A 24,068-nucleotide genomic window follows, 5' to 3' on the forward strand; every position below is an offset into this window, starting at 1 on the left:
ACCACCTACCCTCTGGGAATGAAGTTTCCGTGTTGATAAAAAAAACAACTTCCATCCTTCACATGATGCTTTATAAAATGGCTATACAATGAGTATCTGGAAAATAGATGCACTGAACAGAGACAATTCCATTTTATTTACTACAGGAAAAAAGCAGTTGTAACTATATCTGAAGCAGGGTACAGACGGGGCTCTACTCGGCGGGCGCCGGCTGCGCTTCGTTCACGTCTCTGCCTTTGCTCTCCGCATCGTCGTCCGAGAGCTCCAGCGAGGCCCCTTCGATGTGCAGCTGGCGTCTCCCGGATCGGCTCGAGGAGAAGGTGATGGGGCCCCCCCTCCTGCGAACAGCAACCAGACAATCCATGAAGGGTCATGGCTCGCCCACAGCCCACGGCCCGATGCTGGTGGCTGCTCTGGGAAGACCTCCGCACTGAACCATGGGGGAACAGTTTTCCCCCAGCCACGGGGCAAATTTCACACACAGGATCTTGAAACCCCTTCTCTGACCAAGGAGAAGACAGGCTGTGCGCAAACATTCCGGTATTCTGGTATTCCTGCTTAGCGCGTACCATCATCTTAATTTTGCAAGTCCCAAGCAACCTAAAATGTTGCCTCTGTACAAGCACCGAGCACAGACCAAGTCCTAAACAGAGCAGGGTCTCTAAAATAATACCAACTACTCGTTTGTGCAGCGCTGCGCTGCACCCCTCCTGCCGCTCCTATAAGCCTCTCTCTACCCCCGAGATGGTTTTGTTCTGCAGCAACCTCACCACTGCTGTCTCCCATCTGTACTCGGTAGAGACCTTGATCTCCAAGAGCTGCTCTCAAGGAAAATGCTGAGACATTCCCACTGGAGTGGGTATGGGAAAAAAAGGGATTGGTACCAGACACTGGAAAAATCACAGAATCACAGAATGGTGGGGGTTGGAAGAGACCTCTGTGGGTCACCCAGCCCAACCCCCTGCCCAAGCAGGGTCACCCAGAGCAGGCTGCACAGCACCGCGTCCAGGCGAGTCTGGAATATCTCCAGAGAAGGAGACTCCACAGCCTCCCTGGGCAGCCTGGGCCAGGGCTCCGTCACCCTCAGAGGGAAGAAGTTCTTCCTCATGTTCAGCTGGAACTTCCTCTGCTTCAGTTTGTGCCCGTTGCCCCTTGTCCTGTCGCTGGGCACCACTGGAAAGAGTCTGGCCCCGTCCTCCTGACACCCACCCTGCAGATATTTATCAGCATTTCTAAGTTCCCCTCGCAGCCTTCTCTTCTTCAGGCTGAACAAGCCCAGCTCCCTCAGCCTTTCCTCGTAGGAGAGATGCTCCAGTCCCCTCACCATCCTCATAGCCCTCCGCTGGACTCTCTCCAGTAGCTCCTCATCTTTCTTGAACTGGGGAGCCCAGCACTGGACACAGCACTCCAGATGGGGCCTCACTAGGGCAGTGTAGAGGGGAAGGAGAACCTCCCTCGACCTGCTGCCCACACTCCTCCTAATGCACCCCAGGATCCCATTGGCCTTCTTGGCACCCAGGGCACGCTGCTGGCTCATGGTCAACCTGTCGTCCGCCAGAACACCCAGGTCCCTCTCCACAGAGCTGCTCTCCAGCAGGTCCGCCCCAGCCTGTACTGGTGCATGGGGTTGTTCCTCCCCAGGTGCAGGACCCTGCACTTGCCCTTGTTGAACCTCATCAGGTTCCTCTCTGCCCAGCTCTTCAGCCTGTCCAGGTCTCGCTGAATGGCAGCACAGCCTGCTGGTGTATCTACCACTCCTCCCAGGTTGGTGTCATCAGCAAACTTGCTGAGGGTACACTCCGTCTCTTCATCCAGGTCACTGATGAAGTTAAACAAGACTGGGCCCAGTACTGACCCCTGAGGCACACCACTAGTTACCGGCCTCCAACCAGACTCGGCGCCGCTGATGACAGCCCTCTGAGCTCTGCCATTCAGCCAGTTCTCAATCCACCGCACCGAGCACTCATCCAGCCCACACTTCCTGAGCTGAACATCCCTAACACCAGCAGTGCCACAGCTGGATACTCCCCAAGGATGCACTGCGGAGAGTCTGTGGGCACACGAGGGCTCAGACAAACCCTGCCAGTGCCCACCGCCACTGGCACCACCTACCTTAGCCTGTTCTTCAGGGTGCTGACCTCCCCGCTCAGGCCCTCGTTAGCCTCTGTGGCATCGTCCAGCTCACGCTGAAGTTTACGTCGGGAAGCATTTGCACGTGTGGCTTCCTCTTCAGCCTCCTCCAGCTGGCGTTTGTGCTGCTTCATTCTGGCATTTGCCTTTTCCATCTGAAATATAAACCCAGGGACTCAGGATCAAACTAGACAGCTGCAACGCCACGACCAGGAGTTAGCCAACGTCCTGTCCACCCAACCACTCCAGCTGGAGATGAACCAACACAGCCTCACTGCAGACTCCAGCCCGGGCTCCTGGAAACACTGCAGAGCTCCTGGGTCTGGGAGACCAGGATGCGTAACGGACCATCACATCAGAGCTATCACGGGGAGGTTTTGACCACTGGGAACTACTCTAGTGGTTTAATCATCAAGATAGATTCCCCAACATCTTTTCATTAACATGCTTCTTAGCAAGCCCTTTCTACTTAAAGTATGGTTTTATTTACCTTTTCTGAGAAATAGGCCTCAAAAGCTAAGCCCTTTCACCTACCTGCTCCTTGTACTGGTCTGCGTGTCGACGCTCATCCTCCACCTGCATGAAGACTTCCTTCAATTTCTTCTCCGTACGACGGACCAGTTTGTTAGCAGCTGCTCTTTCCCTAGAATAATGAAAAGCCGTCATTTGTCCCAGTACTTGAAGGCCAGGAAGACAAAATCTGTTCCTTCTGAAAGGCTCTCGCCTCATGGTGTAACTGATACTTGAGTTCTCCTAACACGCCTGCCACCATCAACAGCAGCAACAGTTTTAGCGTGCTGGTGGTTGGCTGGGATGCAGCTTTGAAAACATGAAGCCTTAGCACTGGAGCAATACCAGTATGGTATGCAGGCTCAAAAGAGGGATATCAAGGTGCTTCTTACAGAGTTATTGCTAACCAGTAACATGTTCCTCCCATAGAGCCAAAAGCACAAAAAGAACAAAGATTGTTATAAGACCTTCAGAATCTGGGAGGAACTAGCTTAAAACAAATACATATATTTGGAGGACCAAGATGACAAGGATAGACAGGAAGAGCTCACTGCAGAAAGACTTCTGCAGAGTACAGGATTCATCTCAACCAACTAAAGCTGTCACACCTAAGCTCTTCAACTGGCTTCCTCTAACCAAAGAGACCAGGTGTCTCAAGGCGATGTTTCATCTTGTCTCAAGAAACTTCTGCATCACCTTGTGCATCCTGGGACTACCAGTCAACATATTCACCTGGTTAATGTCCAGAGTTAATTCAGCAGCTTTAGTTACGGAGCAAATAGTTTCTGAAAATTTCAACCCCAGTTACTTTGCAGCTCTCTTGTCAAAATGTGTTCCCCAAACAGTATGTTTCCTGATCAGAAACCCCAATGCCTTTGCCGGAAGCTCGTATCTCAGCCCTACAAAAACCTAAGGCATAGAGGTTTCAGACATGGCAAACACAAGCAAACAGATTTTTTTTTCTTTTTCTCCTTACTTGGCTTCCTGCTCAAGCTGTTCTTCTAGCTGCACAATCTTGGCTTCTAGAGTAGAAATTGTTGCCTTCAACTTCGACTTCACAGATACCTCCAGTTCCTGCAACTTGGCTTTCAGCTCTTTGTTCTGCCTTTCTAGCTGCTGCTGTGCATTTTCACTCTTCTGGGCAGCACTCCGCTCCCCAGCTAGCTCAGAATTCAGCGTGTCAACCTTTCAGAGGAGAAGGATAGAAGATCATTTGGTGCTATTCAGATCCTCCACTTATCTGCACACTGAAACATAGATTGCCCCTACAGCATTGCCACCAACGGACTCACCTGCAACGTGGTCTTTCGGAACCGCTCATTGAGAAGCTCCATGTTGCTCTGCTCTTCCTCGAGCTCTTCCTCCAATTGTGCAATCCGAGCTTCCAGCCGGCCCTTCTCATCCAGCAGCGCTGACCTAGAAAAGAAGTATTTGGGTCAAGACACGCTCAGATCTGATACAAAGCAACTGGCTATTTTGCTTTTGATACTTTAGACATTCCAAACTGTAACGAGAAGCTACTGTGTAAGCAATTCTCTTCGTAACAAGAAGGAATTTTTATCGGGACAACAGGTCAATACAGAAATTGCAAGCAGGCTACCAAGAACTGCAGCTGCTGGTGCCTGAAGTTCTTCAGATGCACGATTAATACATTTGATGACTCACTTTCCTGAAGCGCTGTTTGCAATCTCATCAGCCAACTCATCCCTTTCTTGCTCAGCATGACGACGAGCTCTTTCAGACGCAGCAAACTCCTGTGAAGGTTTAGGAAATATTCATTACAGCATTAGGAATCTCAAAACTTCTGCAAACAATTATGCCTTCTAATAACTTCTGGGAGATGCTGTGAAGTGTGATATCGCCGAGGTCTTTTAATGGATAAACAGCTGTAAAAGCTAGCAGGACGCATCACCTTGATCTTTCCCTCCCGTAACTGCCACATGACTACTATGAATTTACTTCTCCCCGTCCCCTGAAAAGGCCAGTAACATTCAAGCCCTAAGCAGGAGGAGAAAACCGTTCTGTCACATGCTCTAATTCATTAAGTATAACGTGGGCACTAAATTAAGCAAATTTTTTAGGTTCCTACAGAGTACGTAGCATGACTGAAAGCAAAGTATAGAAAATGAATTTTTAGCACAAAACTATAACAGCGCTGAATCTTGTATTGTGAAATTGTATTGAGTGGTAGAAACAACCAGATATTCACCAAGAAGGACACAATCTAATGCACTGCAGGTGTAAGACCGACAAGTTTGAAGTCTGTGAAAGAATGACATGGAGAAGCTCTAGTAAGTTGTAGGTAAAAGTCTCAAACATTAAGTGCAGTGTAAGCTGAGTGATTGCTTCAACCTTTGCAGCTAACAGGGCAAAAAGAGGCCGTCTCTCACACAAGGCAATTCTGTTGCCTTCAAACCTCAAACGTTTAACCTTGTGGCAGACAACGGAGATAATCGGAGATAAGTGACAGCGATATGTAGCACGACTTGGAGCTCTTACATGAATTGCCAACAATGAGGGAACAGATGCCCGTAAAAGAAAGGGATGAGGACCTCAGATAGCAGAGAGATAAACCTCCACAGACTTAAATGGTCCACTGAGGTACTGGAGAGATTGTTAGGTTTTTATATACTTCCAGTGACCAGTTTTAGTACTGACACTGTGCACCACAGCTTCCAGAGACTCTCAAACCACCTTGCAAATTTTAGTGAGGCTTGAAATATGTTTAAGCAGTAGTAAGGCTTCCCTGCTACCCAGGCAGGGAAAGGAAGTCCAGACTACTAGAAGGATTCCTACAAAGCTATAAGAAGCTCACTAATGACCTGGGGCAGTGAGGAAGAGAAACATCTCCAGGCTCCCACTTCTCTGTTCAACTCACTGGATGGCTTTTTACTTTTTTTTTTTTTAAAAAAAACAAACACACTCTGGCCTTCCCCTTTTCTCTAGAAAGAAAAACAGATTTCTTGGATATCAATCTCACCTCTTGGAGCTGGAGTATTTCTGCTTCAAGACCTTTGAGCTTCTTTTCACTTTCTTTGGACTGTGCAAAGATCTCATCTCTGGATGCACGGGCTTCTTCCAGCTCCAGCTGGTAGTCTTTCATTTGAGCCTGCAGTTGAAGAGCAGAGGATAGAATAAGCCATGATACAGCAGGACAACCACAAGATTTATTAGTAGCTCTGAAGCTTTTTTGCCCTTAGGAGGCAAGACCTTCCTCCTAAAGTGGCTTCATTCCACTTAAATATATTTATTTTCAGTTCTTATTTTCATAGAATTATAGAATGGTTTGGGTTGGACAGGACCTTTAAAGATCAGAGTTCTATCCCTCTGCCACGGGCAGAGACACCTTCCAGGCTGCTCAAAGCCCCATCCAACCTGGCCTTGAACACTGCCAGGGAGGGGGCAGCCACAGCTTCTCTGGGCAACCTGGGCCAGTGCCTCATCACCCTCAGAGTGAAGAATTTCTTTCTTATATCCAATTTAATTCTACCCTCTTTCAGTCTAAACCCTTCATTTTATCATCTTTCCATCACTCACTCCTCATCAGAAATATCCCATTAGAAGACTTCACTTCATTTATTAGTAGATTTCTTGTAGGAAAAAACCTCTAGTAGAGGTAGTAGAGATACCTTTGTAGTAGATAGGTAATGCTCTTGCAATTGTCTTGGAAAAAAACAAACCTATTTACTTAAATTGACTGATAAAACCTATTACAAGTACTCAAGGTAAGAAACTTCTCAGTGTAGAAGTACCACAATTCACCATTTTGCACATATAACGTAGAAGCACATACTTATCCTTCCCGTAAGACACTTCACACAGACTGATATCTCAATTCACACAAGTTTGACTTCAGATGCTAAAAGAATAAAGCTGGAGAAACTGCATTTAAGTTGTACCTGCATCTTCGCAATACCACTAGTCATGAGACCACTTATTTCAGGTGCTTGCATGAAAGTGTACAGAGATGAGGTATGAACTCTGTAACTGACTCAGCCTCTGGGAATAGAGAAGCCGCTACTGCTAGGTACCAGCATTTTTTGCTTTAATCTCCATTCCCTTCTCATCCAGCGCCTGGACCAAGTTCCAAAATTGCCCTCATTCAGTTGAAGTAGGATTGCCAAGGAATAGAGTGGACAGGGCAGAAAGGCAATGCAGTTTGCTCTATGCTTTACATGGTCTTGCCACGGCCTCATACTCCTGCAGCTTTGGGCCATGGCACTGAAAGCCTTGGGAAAACTGACCTCTACTAAAGATGCAGTATTTCTCTGGGAATGGGAAATAAATCCTTGACACAAGTACTGGATTCTTCTTGCCAATCTAAAAAGAATAGGCCTCTTGGAGCTTTTTCAAAGCAATTAAATTTACTCCTCCTATTTCTCTGGAGCATTTTTGGCTTCCTCAACTAGAGGAAGTAGCAATCAGCAAGAGCTGAGCTGAAATCAGTAAATTCAAAGATACAAACAACCATAAATTTTAAAGATTCAGCCTCAAAAGCAATCCTCAGTAAATCCTTATGCAAAGCGTTGAAAATGATGACTATTGAATAGAAGTATGTGGGGGACAATCTTAACTCCTTAGCAACAAAAGGATGAGAGGAGTTTTGAGCGGCTGATAAGTTCAGGCCAGATACTGTGACGTATGCCAGCATAGCTGAGTCTGATACTCCTTCTTGCCTTCACACTACAAATGCATGTAACGAAAAGCAGCACCCTTGACACACTGTCAGCAGGAGGGAAAGCAGCTCAGCTGATTTGCTGTGCCTACCTGGAGCTTACGTAGCTGTTTGATTGCTTCATCTCGAGCCTTGTTTGCAGCTTCTATCTGACCTTCCAGGTCTTTCATATCCATCTCCATTTTCTTCTTGGCTGCCACAACAAGAGCCCTCTGTTTGCGCTCATCTTCCAGTTCTGCCTCCAGCTCTCGCACCTGTGAAATCAAGGGATTTAACAGGCTCAAGCTCCAGGAACAGAGCAAACACAAAATCCTAACAAAATGGCTGATGAATCCGAAAGGCCTTTGCAGATCAGAATTAGCATTACCCGATTCGAAGAGCCTACAGAACTCAAGCTACATGGGAAGACACTGCAGACGGCAAAAAAATCCACAAACTGGAAGCAGAGATCTCTGAACTGACAAAAGGAAAATAAGGAAAAGAGCTCAGCATCTGAAGCATTTCCATTTCATCTGTTCAGCTACTTCATGATCAGCTTCTGGCCCAGTACATCTGTCTACATTTAGGTATGACTTGGGGGCAGATGTTGCTAATTCTGATCGAACCACTAAGAGGAAAATACGACATAGAATCACCACACATTCTCAAGAAAAAAAAAAAAGAAATAATTCTCTTTGAAACAGATGTGCTACTAGAATGTATACACCAACAACTTTTCTTTTTTTCAAAAGAAAACAGAGAAGCAAAGTATCTAAGAAAGCAACTAACAAGAACTAAGATGAACTCATACAACAATAAAAGTGAGCCAGAAGTGCCACAGGTTACCAACATGAAGGAATATGTTTCTTTCGAATCAAGCCTCCCTCCTCATGCCAGGTCAGGAGCTCTTGTCCCGTGCAAGACAATAGAAATTCAGCATTGCAGGGAACTTCAAAAGCCTTCCAGGTCAATGCTTTTATTTATTTCTAGGAGATCTCTATACAGGTGATTCTCAGTAAGTTTTTGTTTTCTTGTGGTAAATCTTGAAATACTAGGTGCTTTTTCCTTAAAGCTTTAGAAAAGTTAATTTAGATCTATCTTCTCCTACAAGCATGAAATTTTAAAGGCATTTCTTTAGAATTCTAGTATCATAAAGCAGATCTGAAGAGACTCAAGTCTGGCAAATCTGGAATCTTTGCTACGTTTTTCATTTAAGAAACTGTTCACTTAATTACTGTCTTTCAGTCTATGTCGGCATCCATGGATTTGTTGCTGTACACCAAACAGGACGGGCTTGAAGGACACCCATGCAGCAACAGCCAAATCTACTTGCATGTTGAGTGCTTTTGAGGCAAGGTACAGTTGAATTGGAGGACCATCACTGGCAGACTAACATGAACAGTGGCTAATCCACAACAAGACCTATTGTATTTTTGGTAAAGATCCGTGCTTGGGACTTCTGTAGGATGGGATCTTTAAGCACAGAGTTTTATTTTCCTGGTAGCAAGTTCTCAAAGCCATAGAGCTTTGTCAAAAGATCATCACGCCCTTCCCACTATGAAGCAGAGTAAGATACATACTTGTTTAACCAGCATCCTCTTTTTCTCTTCATTCTGTTCATCTCTGGCTTGCAGATCTCTCTCAAACTGGGCTTTCATAGCTTGCATGTTCACCTCCAAACGAAGTTTAGCATCTTCTGTGGCCTGCAGTTCATCTTCCAGTTCCTCAGTCTCAGTCCTCATCTCTTCAACCTGTTGCTCTAAAGTTCTTTTTGATTTCTCCAGTTCATGGACCTAAGCCACAAACATTAATCAGACCCTCTCAAAATCAGCAGTTAACAGCAAAAGTAGACATTATATGAACTCAGTACACTACACTTTGTGATGCTCCAAACTGGACAATCAGAACAGGGAGAGCAGCATCTCTAAGATACAGATTAGAGAACCAAACAAACATCCGTGCAGATGAATGGAGAGATGAGCTGTGCAATATTCACAGAGAAAAAGTAGTAGTAGTAAGACAAGCTCTTAAATCCAGCACAAGTGCCATTAGGCATTTGGCCAGCAACTGCTGCTCTCCAAGTCTTCACATCTTTTGAACAGGCCTCATCTTAATAGAGACCACCCTCTTGCTCTGAGCATTAATTCCTCCAGAATTATGGGTTACAAATCAGCCTCAAAACGTTCCATATTTGTGTCAAAAACACTTCTCCAACCAGGGAATTTTCCTGTGTTGTTCCCTGTGCAGTTCATAACAAAATAGGGTGTGGAAAGTTACTTACATTTTTGCCCACATCATCTTTCGAGCCCATTAAGTCTTCCATATCTGCCCGCAACTGTTTGTTCTGTCTTTCAAACTCTTCCTTAGCTTCCAGGGCTTCTTCCAAAGCCCGAGCCAGAGACAGTGCTTTGGTTTCCTTCTCCCTTGCCTCTGCTTCAGCACGATCTCTTTCCTCTGCATATCTGGCAGAAATGTTCTTTTCTTCTGCCAGCATCTGAATATAAGAAATAATTAATCCATCTCATCAGTTCTATAATCAGGTCCTTCCTGCCTCAGAGGTGTTTTAGTCACTGAAGTGTTTTTTTTTTTTTTTTACAAGCTAGAGATACTTTTTTTTTTTTTTTTTGGCAGTGTTGGATTAATTCTACTTCTGAAGAAAGACACTGAAGCTGCACTAGGAGGAACCACATTGTCCAGGTGTGCCGCTTCCTCTGCTCTGGCAGGGGTTACCAGAGACACAATAGAACTCTGCAAATCAGCAAGATACTCCACAGATATCTAGCACTGGAGGTCACGGTACAAGCATAAAGTGAAGAGTGGCTGGAAGAACTTTTACGCTACCCGTACTCACAGTTTGTTATTTGTGAGTGTTGACATGACAATTACCTTATTTGGAACCATTCTGCAGTTCGCTTAGGCAGAGAACTGCTTTTCACCAAATAAGCACATAGGCTACTCGAGAATTCCCACAAAAGTACTACATCAACTTATCTCTAGGTGCACTGTTTCCAGGTCTAACAAACACTTTTAGATAGTCTTGGCATCTATCTGAAAAGTTGCTATATGTTCAAACCAGCAGGATATATTTGATTCAACTGCAGTAGTTAAGTATGTACAGAGGACAATTTAGATCTGCAGATATCACTGGAAGTGACCACGCCACTTATGTTACTTATAAAAGTCCTGAAGCTGAAAAATGTATTTCTGTAATTAATTTTCTGCTCACCCTTTTGGCCTGTTCCAGTTGTTCAGAGAGCTCTTCCAGGGCAGTAGCATGGCTCTGCCTGATTTCCTGGATCTGTGCTTCATGGTTTTTGGTTTCCTCTTCAATTGCTTTCTTCAGTTCAGCCACCTCCTGCTCTCGCTTTGTCCTAGAGGAAGCATCAATAGTTATCAAAAATCAACATTTTAGTCTTTTGTAAATTCAAGGTGAATTTTAATGGTGCCTGCTTATACAGACACATGATCCTACCTCAGCTCTTGCTGTGCTGCAGTGGTATCCAAGGTATCTTCTAGTTCAGTTTTTAAAGCCTCCAGCTCTTCACTTGAATCTCTTTTCTGCTTTTCCGCCTTGTTGCGAGATGCCTTCTCAGATTCAAGATCCTCCTGCAGTTCTGCAATTTGAGCCTGCGACTCTCTTATCACTTTCAGTGCATTGTTTTTCTGAACTGCTTCTTCATCACCTCTGTTAAACAGAACCACAACAGTTAATGATATTTCATAGCTTCAGATCTCTTCTCATAAGTCTAGAATAAGTTATGTACTCAAAAAATAACTCATCTTTCCCACTTGAACAAAATCCACCTCCTAAAATTTCATAGACAAAGCCACTACTGCACTCTTATTCTCAAGATCCTAATGAGCGCAGTGCCCCAGGTACTACAGATGCACTACTGGAATGATCAAGCTTTCCAGTTTGCATTCAGGTATTCCAGTTTTGTAGACCTCAACACTCCCAAGGGTGCACCCTTGTCTGTAGGACTGTCTCTTCCTGCAAAGTTATAGATCATTACTCAGAAAACTCAGGTGGTGTTTAGTTTATAACATGTGGCTGCGAGACTACCACACAGATCTTTGATTGAGTTGGACAGACATTATCCAGTATTTGGACGAACTAAGAACACTCTCGACGATTACATGTTTTTTCCCCCTCCTGAGGCTGAACTCTGGGAGACTAAAAAGCTTCCAGAGCCAAAGTGCTATTAAGCCCTGATGAAACATTGGTTTTGGAACTTTATAGAGCAAGGATGGTGATGAAAGATTGAGTTCCTTTTTTGCCCTGTCTACGCAAAACACACAGGTGTCTAGAGGTGCTGTAGTACAAACATGAACTGGCTTCTGCTTGAACACTCCCAGTTTTAACTCATCAGTTTGCAGTCAGCTGAAATTCTGTCTGGGAAAGTAGGTTTCTACCACACTTCTGTAGTCATAAAGCTCCATCATGATCTGACCTAGCAAGAGCAGCCTGCAGTTCTTCCTCTTTCTTGGCCAGCTGGATCTTCAGTTCTTCAATCTGGGCTTGCAGCTCAGCTATTTGGTCCTGTAGGTCTGTTGTTTCACCATCAAGTTTTCTTTTAGCTTTTTCTAATTCTTGACGGGTCTTCTCCTCCTTTTTTAAGCACTCTATGGAAGTAAAGGATTATATTTGTAAGCAATTTTTTCCTGTTGTTATCCTCAGAAGGTTCAGGGGCAGGGCAATGGGACAGCAAGAAGGGTGGGAAGTTTAATATACACTGTGTCAATTCTTTCTCCAGACTGCAGCTGGAAGGGTGACTGGGAAAGATGAAATAGCAAAGTAGAACTGCATGATTCAGATAGAAAGTCAAGAAAAAGTCAATGACTGGAGAAAAAGTTTGAAGTAAGGTAACAAACATAATCACATGTTGACAGAAAAATAAGGAATAGAATCTAACAGAAGAGCAGTTTGAGCTGCTCGGCCAGGTGATCGCAGACATCAGGATTCAAAAATGAAGAACTACAGACTGGAAAAATTATGGCTTGCGTAGTTGTGGAAGGGCTAGGCTAGACTCCAAAAGGTCTACTGGAAAATAGTGTAACTTAAAGAAAACTTGGATAAACAATTTTTGCAAGTATCTGTACCACTAAGTCACATCCCATTGATATTTAGCAAGACTTTGCAACCCTGATAGCCTCCAGTAATTTCTTTGTGTAGCCAAGATACTCCTGCCCTAAGGTATTTCTTTGTGAAAACCATCCAGTTATCAGTGCCCTAGCAATAAAATACATTTAGATGATCTGCCTGTGGTCTGATTAAGATAGTTATTGGCTGCATTGTCTACAGTTAGCTAATGACCAGGTATGTAATATATTGAAGTCACAGGAAGGTTTTGCTTAGCATAGCATTAGCACAATTCAACATCTATTAGAATAAATGTAAGTTATTAGACTTGTTCAATACTTTGTGGGTTCTCAGTGCAGGGGTTTCTCACACCCCTCCTAAGCTTGCTACAAGATCAGGACATCTTCTACATGGAAACGGAGCCATGTTCAAGAATCATATCTTAGAGCTACCGAGGGGTATTTGGGATTTTCCAGACAATCTAAAGTAACATTGTTTTTCTCTAAACAGCTCCTCATTCAAAAAAAAAAAATTAGCACTTTTCACTGTTTTTACATTGTATTTCTGGCAGGTGACAGAAGAGTGTCATAAGACACAATTTCGCAATGGGGAAAACTCACAGTAAACTGAATTAGTGGGGTTTTTTTTGGGTTTTGTGGGTTTTTGTTGCTCCCCCCCCCCAAATTTAAGTACTTACCGGTGTCAAGACCCTAGCAGAGTGACCTTCATGGCTTCTTGAATTGTCTCAAAGAGTATCATTTTACTGTGCTTTACTAGCCAAGCAGTTGCATGCCTTATATTTAAGCTTTAATTTCCATTTCTAAGGTCATCACTCTGGGAACAGCACCATAACCAACCACATCTGTCAAGTATCTTCAGAAACACTGGTCCCAATTTAAGTACACAACTACTCAAGCATTATTTTCCAATGAGTACAGCTTACTTATGCCCATCTTAAAGTCCCTGAATAGGCTTTTTAAATAAAAGCTACATCAATCATCTATTATTTGTATTACTTCAATACCTTCCTACACAGATAAGACTAAACTTTGGTATTTTTCCATAACCGCATCAGTATTAAAATATGTAGCAAGACAGCCCATAACAGTAAGTGAAAAAAATATTTCCAAATTAGGGCAGATAGCAACATTGCCTTATATTTTGCAACTTTGGCTTGGCAGTTTATTAATGTTGCACAATACCTATTTACAACCATAAGTAATTAAAAAACCCACCATAACATCATGAAAGGTTACATATAGGGCTAATTCAGTCGTGACAACACAGGCAAAACAATCAGAAATAAATGGCCAAAGAAATTGAACCATTTTAGATAAACAAAGCATCAAGAAAGGCAGAACAATTCAGATTTGCTTATTCAAAAAATATTAGAAGACTAATGAATGCCTACTAACATTTTTCCAGAAATATGTTGTTCTAATGTGTTATTATAGAAAAGTGTAGCGCCTTCCCAAGAGACAGATGTTTTACCTTGTTACTAAGGGATGCATGCAACAACATGAATTTCTGGAGTGTATCACTAAATAAAATGGATTCTCAAAAATGAAAAGCTAACAAATTAAACACGAGAAAGACTGAGCAGCCAAATGCAACAAGGCTTGCAAGCAATAAATTATTCTTTCAAGATTTAGATAAAAGCAACAGCTATTAAGGTATCTACATATAAGGTTACACTTAGCAGACTGGACCAGATACTGCATACACTGTAATAAGTGATCCACTCCTTTCTCGCATGATGTACAACCTGTTAACAGGCAAATGTAGCAAGAACAAACCTTCCAAATCAGTGATCATCATTTCCTGTTTGTTCTTGAGTTTGGCCAAGTTTTTGGCCTTTTCTTCTTCTTCAGCCAGCTGAGAAGTACATTCAGCAATTGGATCCTCCATCAGCTTCTTTTCCTAGCCATGAGAAAGGGGAGAAAGAATAACTTCTACAATAGAATTTGAATCACAGAATCACAGAATTGTAGGGGTTAGAAGGGACCTCTGTGGGTCACCCAGTCCAACAACCCTGCCGAAGCAGGGTCACCCAGACCAGGCTGCACAGGACCACGTCTAGGCAGGTCTTGGATATCTCCAGAGAAGGCGACTCCACAACAATAGTCTCTAAGCAACACAAAGAACTGAATATACAAAATCCATACAGAGGTCTCATACACCAGATATAATACAGATTTCATTTCAAGTGACTGACCTGTCAATACTACGGATCAACTGGAACCGTACAGAGACATGAACACTTGTTTTCCAAGAAAGCGAGACTCGGAATTGAACACACAGGAGGTCTGGTTTTAGCACAGCATTTGTTTTACACTTTTGGAACTCTGTTTGCAATGAACAACAGTAGCTATGATAAACACTGTTTCCAGCTCTTAGGTTTGGAAGACCCATGGAATTGGAAAGAATGCATAGCAAATATCTCCCTTTTAAAGCTCTCAGTGTCTCAGCTTCCACTTGGTCAAACCCCACAAGTCTTCAGGCGCAAACTCTATAGATAACGCAACAGCAGCCTGAAATGCTTTGAGAGCTATCACTTGGTACTACCATCACTTAAGAGCAGAATCTCCACCACGCATACTGGTCTCACCTTCAGAAATTTGGAATTTTGGTCCTCCAACAAACAGAAAGGGGGGCTTGCAAGACAAGCAAGACTTCAATTAGTCAGACTGGCCGGGCCTCCGGCAGCCCTGCTTTCCACAGTTTTGACAAACAACAACAAAAATAAACCCACAACAGCAAGTAACTGTCTCGACAGCCTTAGTCACTGCAAGGTGTTTTTGTATGGATAAGATCATCACTATTTTTCAAAAATCAAAAAGGTTATGAAAGAACCAAGAGGAAAGCAATACTTACAGAGCCTGTGGCTTTGTTTTTGCCCTGTACTTCAAGTACTTAAGAAAGGCAATCCTACAATCGAGACAGAAGCTTGCTTTCAAGAATTACCGTCCACATGAGAAGCAGTCTTAAAAAAATGGAATACCTTTAACTTTTGCCAGAAAAAAGGGTAAATGGAACATGAGTGTAATAAAGCAAAACAAAAAAATCCCCAAAATCCAAATTTGCAGTTTCTGCAGAAACGCAGAAATTTTCAATTCCCCTATTCCCTTGTCTCAGTCAGCAAATGTAACAATCTTGAGCTTCACACCAGAGAGCCTAGGGAGAAAACACGGTGGTGAAACTCAGACCACAAGAAATTTTCACACCAAGACAGACGCACACTTCTTCCGTTTATGTCTACTAATTTAAATAACTAGCAACTAGCACTGTTTTAGTGAAGAATAACAGGTTTTGACAGAGTTCTGTAAAGCAGCTAGCAAAGGTTTAGTTTACTCAGCTAAGTGATGTGAATTTTGCAAAGCTGCATCATACCTGCTCAGAAAACAACTCAGGATCTAAAAATAAGGTTAGATGTTTCAGTATGAAGCTACCGCTCCTTCCGAAATCACTGGAGAAGGATAGGTACACCTGGGAACTTAAGAGGCATTTCTTTTGCTTATCTTCAGACAGGATAGACTGCTTCCTCAGGGTGTCCATTTCTGTCCTCACTTAGAAACAGAACGGAACATAATCAGACACACACTTCACTTCTGTGTTTCAATTAGGGCAGTTAAAGCTCATCTGGGAAATCCTCACCAAGGGGAGCTTCAGTCTGAATGAGCCTACCCATGATCCTGTACTTCAAAGCCAATTATATTTCTTCTGAAATTCATAAAACAGATTAAACAATTTAGTATTTCAGCTACAAAGGCAAATGCAGTCACTGAAAGCCATCATTAACCTGCAAGTACCAGTAATTATGTTACGGTTGAACTCGATGACCTTAAAGGTCTTTTCCAGCTTAAGTGATTCTATGCTTCTATTTCTGAAGCTTAAAACGGCACCACCTAGAAACCTGAATTTTCGTGACAATAAGAGTGGGTTTGGGATGTGAAGGCTTTGAGGAGCAGGGAAGTGAACAAAAGTCTAATTCCATTCACCTGAACCAGAGGTACACAGTACCAGAATGCCTAGAACTGGATACAGCGGTGGTAGATGGATGCAGTTATTTATAGAACTTTACTTCACACACTACCACGATGGAACACACCTGCCCATTTCAGGTATCTGACCATGAATAGGGTCCAGCTATGTCCACAGTCCAGCTTAGAGTACCCCCTTAACCTCACGCAGCCTGGAGAACCTGCAAGTTCATGGCAGCCCCCAGGCAGTGAGTGACAACCAGCACTTTTCCTTCTTTTGGAAAGCTGTGTATGCAAACTTTTTTTTAGTTATTTCTACATTTTGCACTGACTTCCCTCCCCATTCAAAAACACAAAGTTTCTAAACTAAAGCAGAGCCCAAGAGTCAGAATTAGGACTCATTACTTAACCATATTAAAGCAGCTCTAACACATGCATTAACACGATTTCATTCTTTTCTCTCTTTCCCATGCCACTTAGTGCACACAGGATTGATGAGCCACAAAGACAAGTAGTTTAGAAGACTCTGTTTACTCCCTACCCTCCTTGCTTAATCTGTCAAAACCCCTCTCTGGACACATGAGCCCCCCCCTCCACTCACCAGTTACCTGTCCTTGTTCTCTTCCTCACCCTTTCATTCTAAATAACCTTTTCTCCACACCACCTGAGTCTACAGAGGAATAATTGACAGCAAAGGCAAGAGAGGCTCCTATGCTGGCCTAGGAGCATGGGATAGCTGACCAGACCAACAGACACCAGTGTGGGTCACCTTTGGTCTGAGATGCCCAGGCTAAAGCACAATGGTTGCCTTTAGAAAGCTGGTCCATGTATGACCTGGTTAACAACCGAATAAACCACAATATGCCTGGTGCAGATAAAATATTCAGATTTACTGGTAAAGTTCTTAACACTACCACCCCACTCCCCCCAAATTCATTAGAGCGCAGATGTGTTGGATGTGAAGCTAAAGCTTCCAGTTATTTACAACAGATATCTTCCATCTTTTCTCCCTTGCTACGCACCAACTAGAACTGTACACGTGTTAGTTCTGATGCTCAACCAAGCACACTGCAGACAAGGATTCAGGCTCGCTTTCATTCCACCTTCAATCTATAGATGAGCCTGTTCATAACTCACTGCCATGCGCTTCTCCCTGCTCTCCATCACCTGGCTCTAGAAAGCCCAGACTCAATTCCTAATTTAAGGGACTACCCTAGTCTCACCTAGCTCTGCCAAGTCCCACAAGCACTAAAGCTTCTCTTCTACCTTTTTACCACCACCACCCACCCACGCTTCCTAGCACTGTGCCCAAGACAATACCTTTAACATTCTTTGTGATTAAACAGAAATGAGACAGTGTGGCTACAGATTCAAACACTCAAAAACTAGGAAACGTTAGTATTCAGGCTGTTGGGCGCTGTAATTCCACCCTCCGTGGTTACACTGTGTTACTGGCTCCGTTCCCCACAGGACCCCTGCCTGGGGATGACGTGCCAAGGGCTACGCAGGACTCCTCTGCAGGCACACAGCCACCAGCTGTGATGAAACAGGGCGGCTGGGAAAGAAAAGTGTCACAGACAAACAGCTGAATGCCAGACACAAGAAGGCTGTTGAAGGGATGAGTAGAGCTCCTATGTGATGCTCCTTGCATAAGCCAAACATTTCACAGCCAGTGCCGCTGGAGAACGTACATGGTGAGCATTTGTGGCATGGCAGACCATTACTGTTACTCTGGCCATGGCCTGAGGTGTCAAACTGGGGGCTGCGTTTGTTTGTAATAATTCTACAGCACCCTGTAAAGGTTTGCCTGTCAGGCAAAAGAGACAAAGTTAACCCTACACTTCAGAACGGTGTTGGGAAGATAATTATTCATTCATCACCATACAAATTGTTCATAAAAAAAAATCCATGCAACTTTCAGAAGTCTCAGTAATATGCATAGCACTGATAATTATTCGCTACAGGATGGATAAAAGCAAATCCATGACTTGCTGTCTATTTAACAAGCCTGTTTAGCATCATCTTTGTGCACAGGTCAGTGCAAAGGCTGTACAGATGGATACTACGGATCACCACCAGCCCTCTACGGTTTTCTAATGTATATGTGAACAGGAACAAGTTAGGGCTGCTTAAATATGACCAATTCTGACACTTCCTAACTTTTGAGTGTTAGGTGTGTAGATTAGACATTCTTCATCTGCAGTATATAAATAAAAATTAATTGTTACAGAAGCGAGACTCATTTGTATTTTCAAAACCGTTTAGATTACGTGAACATTTTTCATTTTTCATAAACATATACTTAATTCAGTGCTTACTATAGCAGTGCATTGAATGAAGCACACAATCAAAGTATCAAACTTCTATTCAGGACACTACCCTATTCTTTTTACTGTGTCTGAACTATGTTTTACAAAGAATGAAAACTTTTCCAGTCTTCATCGTGACAGTCTTCGATGGCTCACGAAGCAGCTGATTACACCCACCATCTCAAAATCCTGTCCCATTTGATCACGCTGCTAAGTAGAGAATTAGATTCCAGTTCAACCAGCAACTTAAACAGAATTAGCCAGCACTGCATTAGACTGAGCAACTCATCCTTCCCTTCACCAACATCTTCCACCCCAGCTTTTTTCTGTGCCTTCACTTCATATCAGTTATGCAGCCACGCAACAAACAGAGGAAACTTGTTTCATCTAAAGCCAGATGGACTTCATTTCTTCCCCATGAGGGTGATGAAACACTGGTCCAGGTTGCCCAGAGAAGCTGTGGCTGCCCCCTCCCTGGCAGGGTTCAAGGCCAGGTTGGATGGAGCTGTGAGCAACCTGGTCTGGTGGAAGATGTCCCTGCTGATGGCAGGGGGGTTGGAACCAGATGATCTTTAAGGTCCTTTCCAACCCAAACCATTCGATGATTCTATGACTTTCAGAACAGTAGTTTGAGCCTGCAATCTCCAAGCCCAGTGAGTGGCCACAGGAATTGTTACGACGACGAAACTCAAAAAGAGGACTACTTTTAGCACAGGTACTGGCACAAAGTGCTTATGGAAACACAGCCAAACAAACAAGGAGTACTTTTTAAACCCCTATTTTTGACTGTTTAAGTGGTTAAGCACAGGAAAAGTTTTGCAGAAAGGCTGTATAATCTTCATCACACAAGGTTTTCAAAACTCAGCTTTAAAGGGAAGCATATTTTGAAAGGAGGCTCGACAAGAGGCTCACAGAAGTCTCTTCAACCTGGTGCATTCCAAGCTGTCAATAGTGTGTTTAGAAGTACTTGGTATACAAACTCTGTGCAGTTCCATTCTCTGCATAATTCCCTTCCCCCCAAAAAAGTTGTAGGCAATTATACTCCTGTAGAAATTTTAAAAACACTAGTTTTGTTCAAGGCTGCACAGCCATAAATCCAAGAATATTTATAAATCAAAACCCAGACAGAAAACAAGTTCTGAAGGATGACTTTCTAAATAGCATTCTGCAGAGCCATGTATTCCCCTAGCACATGACAATGCTAATGCTGCCGACACTCCAGTCACAGCATCCTCCTAAGGCCTCCAAATCTATCTGCAGAGCAATCTTTCCCTCTCTCCAACTTCAAATTCTTGCTTTTTTTTCTTCACAGACTGGTCAAAAGTCCTCTCCTGGTTTTCTAGGAGTTTGAGTCTTGACACATTCCAGAATATCTTAATATTAAGTGTTATACACTAGAAATTACAGAAGCTGATGCTTCTAAGTCTGATATAGTTTGAAAACTTCCAACCACATACGCCAGTATCGAATATAGCAAGCCACTTGCTTCTAGCAAGTTGAATTAATATTCCACTGCAAAGAGATCCAAGTGCTCATAGCAACAGATATTCAAACCCATCCATATCTTGTAAAGCAAAGTATAGATACAAACTCATTGTGAATTTTGAAGTCTAGCAGTAAATCTGAAGAAAGTTCTACATAAATCAGTTAGTGACAAGTTACCAAAAAACCCAAGACTCTGACATAAGTGCATATGCTTTTGTCTGTAATGTACTAAAACTAGAGCTTTTTATTAGCTGCTCGCTTGTAGACATATCAAGTCTACAGAAGTTTTGAAGCTTGATGATTTTTCTTATCTACAAGATAATTTTTGAAAGAACACAAAGCTTGTTCACAAATATAGTACTGAAAACTGCATCTCAGGGAACTAAATTCACTAAGGCTTGCCCAAGTTAATTAAATTTTTGGAAAACTGGCATACACTGCATCAGAAAAGCTTTGATACCGTTCCTAGTTACAATGGTTGCATAAAGCCTTTAATTTCAGAAGAGAAGTTAAACAGCTAACATCAACTGGAAATTTTAATGGAACTGCTCATTTCAGCCCCTACTAAAGAGAAAATAACGGTTGAGAAAATTATGTGGGTTACACTACAGCTTATCTTTAATAAAAAAGTTATGTTTTTTTTAAAATGCAAAGATGGTAGTTTTCAAAAAGAACAATAAACAAATGATAAAATATCCCAACTTACGGGAATATTATGGTCCTTTCTTCCTTTATGGGAGGAACCAACACGAGCAAGGTGTTGAATAACCTTCTTTGTGTTTTCAGTCTTCCCAGCACCAGATTCACCTCTGCAAAACATTTCAGACATTTTCCTCAAAACTGATTTTCAACAACTTAAGAAACCTTTGTTTAAAGCAACCTCATTTCATTCCATTTACGGCTTTGACTACACTACAGACCTTCACTGTCTAGAATAAAAAGCACCGATGTTGCAGGGAACTACATGGTGTTTGTTTAAAATACTTTCTTCATCCTAAAGATCATCTTAGCATTAAGATGTTGATACAATGCATCACATTAGTGTGATTAAAAGCTTTTTGCTATGTGCCTGAATTCCTGTGTTACCTTAAGTAACAAGAAACAGCCCTGTCCTCTGCCTTGATCACAAGTCCAGAGACAGATTTATTCAGAGTGCAGAGACATATATATTAGTTTTCTTAAAATCATTATACACACACACTTTTATATTTAGCATCATTTTAATATATTGTATATACCAGGAGCTGGTTATGAGTATTACCAAGTTGATGGAAACATTCAGTATCTTTAGAAGCCAGTTTCAAAGTACAGTAAAACATATTTTAAAGAAACAGATTCTTTGCACTGCTTATCACAGACCCTTAGCTAGTTAAAAAATATATTTCTGGCCATATGGCTACATGAATTCATTAAGAAATGTATTTATTAGTGCAGAGTGGTACAGTACAGAGATAAATAAAGACAGCAAATGCACATTTACTTCTTAAGACAGAGGTAGAGTTAAAGCAGAACGTGTTTAGACAGAATTTATTGTAGTGTTTACATACATGATATTGTAGGCAGGAAGCGTGACCAAGTTCATATCACTATAATTACGAATGATGTTACTACAGCTCTTTTTAAAAAAATAAAACTTAGGTCTTGTCTTCAGATAAGTCCAGGCACATCAATGGGATTACCAGGTCTCACTTAGCCATGATTAACTGGCAGTAAATTACCGGAGAAAGATCCCATTTCAAGCGAGACAGTGACTGCCACTAGCAACTCTGACGGGTGTGAAGAAGAAACGCATTTCATTAGAGGGATTTATGTGGAAAAAGTCAAAGTAGTTCCATCATTCAACAGTCCTTCAGAAATTAAAGGCTGGAAACCAACTACTTTAAGAATGACAAGTGTACATTTTGCATGCTTGTATATTTCTCAGCTAAGATACTCAGAACAGCAATGTTAATTTAGCAGGGGGAGTTTAAGCACATTCTTACAGTCTTCACCTTCCTCCACCATGCTGCATACGTCAGTTTTGCAGCTAGTCTGCATTCACTTGGGTATTTAGTACCTTCAGACCTGCACTTCTTGATCAGATAGGCAGCTTAGAAGCATCCCTGTCCTCACATTACACTTAACCTCTGCAAAAATGAGACAATATAGCACTTGAAATTTTAACTTTGCATATACAGAAAGGATATCACCCCAGAAAGGATATCACCCCAGATGTTCAAAGAGAATGGACTCTAAAACAATCTCATTTCTTCTTACCTTCCAACCCTGTCAAATGACAGAAAGCCCACGGGACAGCTGCGCTAGCAGAGGTGACCTCTCGCTATGAGGTGGCCATATGTGCACTCCTCCACTCATGAGCAAGCAGCAATGGAGACTGAGGAAGTGCACTCACAGCAGCTTAGCAAACCCATCACGGAAAAGTAGCCTACAAGAGCTAGGTACAAACTTCAGGTGAAACAGCTTATCTGTTTGACCTGACAGAACAGTATCTGTCCCTAGGTTTTGCAGGAGAAAACTTTTAACTGAAAACACTAAAAAAAAAAGTTGATTCTGCAGACAAGCTATGGGATATTTATCACAGCCTCAGTTACCAAGTTGTGACCTGCAATACTAGAGGGTTAATCAAGGCACCTGATTTTATTGATGGCATACATCAATAAAACAGACCCGCTCTCTCGGACCGCACCGGCGTCTCACGCTCCCGAATTCTCAGAAGCAACTACATCAACCTGTCCAAAACCATTTTGTTCCATTGTTCCTCATAAGACAAACATCACTGAAAAATAATACAGAATACCAGAGATTAAAAATCACTGTGCTCAATTAGTCAAAACTTTCCAGTGATTGAGAGAGTAGTTCCTTGAAACTTGTTGACTATGCTAGCTTTACTCATTGCATGGGAAAACTTGGAAGGTATTACTTGAAGAGCTGGTTACAAAGAAAATTACTCTGAGAATTAGCTAATGGATAACTCGGTTTCCTTTTTGCCAAGATACCATCGATGTGCAACACAAACTGGGTGTACTTTGGGACCGCTACAAGTGGAAGAACACACTTTGACTCTTAATGAACAATCTCATTTCTACCCAGGCCAGAGTCTCCACATACAAGACAAATGTGAAGACTGACAAGCAGGAATTAAAGACCTCAGGTGCCAATACAGTCGTCTCCCTTTTACTACAGTGTTTACATTAACATAATTCATGACTTCAAGCAATACAATAATATAATAAAAGCAGTCTTGCCTGTTTCTAGATGTGTATTAAAATATGCTTAATGCTAAAACTATTCTAGCAGATAAGAGAAGCAAGAAGAGTAGTACAGCAAAACATACATTTACGTTTTAAAACAATACCGTTTGTTCTAACTGTCATCAGAGCTTGGGAACGCATTATTAGTTGTGCCTTTAAAATTGCACAAAATCTTTTCTGCCAAATCATAGAAACAAAGTTTATCAAAATTTAAAGGAGGAAAATCTACTCTGACACATCCAGTGACGAGAAAATAGTAGAATAAATACAGTCCAGATGTCGACTTTCTAGAAGGGCAGCACACATTGGAAGAGTCCAGTAATCAACAGGATTTTCTGGCATACGCACCGGTAAAGCTTCATACAGCACAGGAAGGTCGAAAGCTTGCAATACATTCCTTTTGCTAAAAAGCCTTTAAATCTAATAGTGATTTTTTTTTTCCTTGAGAAAGTCTTTATGCAAGTTCTCATTCAAAAGCAACGCTAATGGATGCTATCATCCTAGTTCTCCTCTCCCTGGACCTTACAAGTATGCCAAATACTTCCTGCAGGACAGAGTGTTAGATAGCTCTGCTGCCATATACTATAAAAGAATAAGAAGATTTAGGATTAAGTCCTTTTCATTTACAGAAATAGTGACATCTGCGTACTTTAGTTCTTTCCTAGGAGT

Source organism: Opisthocomus hoazin, chromosome 19 (assembly GCF_030867145.1).
Source record: "Opisthocomus hoazin isolate bOpiHoa1 chromosome 19, bOpiHoa1.hap1, whole genome shotgun sequence".
NCBI classification, from domain to species: domain Eukaryota; kingdom Metazoa; phylum Chordata; class Aves; order Opisthocomiformes; family Opisthocomidae; genus Opisthocomus; species Opisthocomus hoazin.